Raw genomic sequence first — 4,178 nt, 5'->3', positions numbered from 1 at the left:
CTTCCAATGACAGTTGCATATTTTACGAAATTATACATAACCGGGGCGGCGTGTTATATTCTTGAGCCCTCACCCAAAACTACATTTCACGTTTCACTCCGATCGTTTCGACATCTGACATGTGGTATGACCATGACTATTTGTTTGAGGAAGTAAGCCTTGTGTCTGTGTTTGTCCCTCCCTGACCCAACATCGCTTGACAACCGATGCTGGTGTGTCTACGTCCCCGTAACTTCGCGGTTCGGCAAAACAGAACGATAGAATAATTACTAGGCTTACAAAGAATAAGTCCTGAGATCGATTTGCTCGACTAAAGGCGGTGCTCCAGCATGGCCGCAGTCAAATGACTGAAACAAGTAAAAGTGTATATATATATATATATATATATATATATACACACACACACACACACACACACACACACATATATATATATATATATATATGCATGCTCACATATGCATACATACATACATACACACGCACATATGTGTATACACATACAACCTGACGCGCACACATGCGCACAAACAAGCCAAAAAAACGCAGATCTGATAACGAACAGAATCAACGACTATTGAAAAGACAACGAAAATTTTAGAAAAAATAAATAAGTAAATGAGTGGAAATCAAACTGATGGGTGTGTTAAATAATAAGGCTCTAAAAGAGAATGACTCTCCCCAGACACAATAAATTATGCTTCAACACACGAATTCACATAAAGAATCTTGCAAACCAAATACAAAAACGAAATATATATATATATACGTATATGCATACATATATATGAATATATATGCATACGCATTTATCTATCTATCTGTCTGTCTATCTGCCTGCCTGTCTGTCTGTCTGTCTGCCTATCTGTCTGTCTCTGTCTGTCTGCCTACCCCTCTCTCTCTCTCTCTCTTTCTCTCTGTCTCTTTTTCTCTATCTTTCTCTCTCTCTCTCTCTTTCTCTCTCTCCCTCTCTTTCTCTCTCGCTACACACACATTTATATGTTGTAAGGTGTATAGTTACTTTTGAGATTTCTATATGTCTGAGAGTAGCATTTAATATTTCATACATAAGTCTTTGATCATAATCCTGCTCGATCAGAGATGCCCTTAGGCGAAGCAATAAAATTACGAGTGACAGTATTGCAACGTTGCGTAGAAGTTCTTTTACAAAAGTATGATTCCGTGTTCGATCCTAGTGCGCAAAACATTGGCAAACGTAACCGAACATGAGCTCGTGGCGAACAAAGCTTTCAAAATGACATTTGGTAAATGGAAACTGTGTGGAGGTTGTTAGATTTATTGTAGCCTTTATCTTTTGTGAATTGTAGACTTAACAGCTCGCTGAATTTAACTTCATTGCATGGTCCTTGGGTGCGTTTAGAGAATCCTTTATGCTTGAAGCATTGGTCTCAGGGTCTGAGGATAATTTCCACCCTATAATTCACATGTCACGGATGTTCTATGATTAAGTCATAGTATGTATACATACATACATGCATACATACATACATTCATACTTATTTACATACATACATACATACACACATTGATTAAGTCATTGTATGTATACATACATACATACATACATACATACATACATTCATACATATTTACATACATACACATGCATACATACATATATACATACACACATACACACCCACATGTGTATGTAAATATGCATGTGTGTCTATATGTAAATCTATCTATCTATCTATCTATCTATCTATCTATCTATCTATCTATATTTATATATATATACAAACAATATATATATATATATATATATATATATATATATATATATACATACTTGCATACATAGACACATACACAAACATACATACAGATATATACACATACACGTATATATCTATCTATCCATTTTGCTATCTGTCTGTCTGTCTGTCTGCCTATCTATGCGCACATGCGTGCGCACGTACACACACACACACACACATCCGTCATCTTCACATAAGGCCGTGATGCACAGATAATTTACAGACGAGAAATATAGACGACTGAAATATCTTCCAATACATAACTGGCACACACATATTACTGATTTCGTGGAGTATGAAGGTCAAAATCATAGAAATTCAGATTAGTGAATTCAGTTACGTATATATAAAAAAAAAAGCTCCAATGCAAAATTATTCATTTATAATCCATCGCAGAAAATCACCGAAACAATTGTTGTTGTTGTTGGCACTCCGTCGGTTCCAGTTGATCCGATCAACGGAACAGCCTGCTCGTGAAATTAACGTGCAAGTGGCTGAGCGCTCCACAGACACGTGTACCCTTAACGTAGTTCTCGGGGATATTCAGCGTGACACAGTGTGACAAGGCTGGCGCTTTGAAATACAGGCACAACAAAAACAGGAAGTAAGAGTGAGAGAAAGTTGTGGTGAAAGAGTACAACAGGGTTCGCCACCATCCCCTGCCGGAGCCTCGTGGAGCTTTATGTAATTTCGCTCAATAAACACTCACAACGCCCGGTCTGGGAATCGAAACCGCGATCCTATGACCGCGAGTCCGCTGCCCTAACCACTGGGCCATTGCGCCTCCACACCGAAACAATTCATTGCCCTCAAAATCAGGAATTCAAATTTTTCTGTGTGGCAGTATTCTCACAAGTTGTGTCAGAAACAATAGATGAATATTCAGTGGTATTATAAAAAAAGCAGAACGAAATTTAGAATGTACTCGTATTACGTAATCAACTGAAAAACGATATATTTGACTCTGTTGGTAGCTTGTATCAAGATAGATCTTCAGAAGTGATTCTCCGAAGCGGATCTTATCGTCCCATAAATACGTTGATATTATTTTTGAGAGCTATAGTACCAAAGGCGAGTTTGTATGTGCTGATAGTATCCGAAATCTGAGATATGAAAAAGGAGCTTTGAGATTGTCTTGATGGTCCATACAGCAGGTTTCTCATAGCATCTCACTTCTCTCTGCTATTTTTGCATAAACCTCGGGAGGATTTGCTGATCACTGTTGTCGTGTTGAACGACAGATCATCTGGACGTGTTATACTTTGGAGACTTAGGCATTTTAATAAACAACAAAGACCCCCTCAAATATACGGATGCTGTAGGCGGAGACACAACACGAAATTTAGGACCTTTAAAATCTAATAAGGGTTAGAGATTCCTAGCGCCGCATTGTGAGATGAATTTCGGTTGAAGTACCCTGTGATATGGATGAGGTATGGGATAGGATAAAGGATATGGATGATGGGGGTGTAGATTGAAAAACAGAAACAAGAAAGAAAGAAACAAGCAAAAAAAAAGAAAACAACCACAGCAACAACAAAAGTAGTAAACGGAAACATATTGAGTTTTTTGTTCCGCAGTATCCAGTATCAGATTCACAATCGTGCTTTTATAATTCAGCTCGCACTTGAACAAAGTTCACATGCGTTTAATAATGCATACAGTCATGCCTGCACGTATGTATGTATGTATGTATGTATGTATGTATGTATGTATGTATGTATGTATGTTGGTAGGTATTGATGTGTGTATGCATGAATACATATATGTCTGTATATATATACATATATATATACATATATATATATATATATATGTATGTATGTATGTATATACATATATGTTTCTATATATAATTTTGATGGAACAAATTTTTGTAATATTGCGATTTTGAGTCGATTATGTATATCCCTTTTCTCTAACAAAAAGCAAACAAACAAACAGACAAACAAAACAAAACAAAACAAAAACAAATAAAAGAGACCCTTGTTTCTATTAAAGAGAAATCATTATTTTGATAAATACATTCTGACTGTTTGATTGATAGCAAGCGACACCACTAAGCACGAGAGTCAATTTAACCACGCTATATTTCATCTCGGATAAGGTTTAGCAGTTTCCTGTAACGTAACATTATAATATGACGAAAGACATTAGTCGCGTAACATTAATTTCGTTCCACATCATTTGGCTGCTGTATTACTAACCGAAGCATTCTACCGCTGTATCAGCACCACCATCAGTATAATCTCCCCAAACAACAACAATCTAGCTGTGTATTAACTATTTTTCACTTTAGCTTGTCCTGTTTATGCTTTTTTCCCTCTCTTCGTCTTTCTCCTCTCTCTATCTCTCTTCAATATATACACACATACATATACAGCAATCATATATATA

The sequence above is a fragment of the Octopus bimaculoides genome, chromosome 3 (assembly GCF_001194135.2).
Source record: "Octopus bimaculoides isolate UCB-OBI-ISO-001 chromosome 3, ASM119413v2, whole genome shotgun sequence".
NCBI classification, from domain to species: domain Eukaryota; kingdom Metazoa; phylum Mollusca; class Cephalopoda; order Octopoda; family Octopodidae; genus Octopus; species Octopus bimaculoides.
This window is presented reverse-complemented; position numbering follows the sequence as displayed.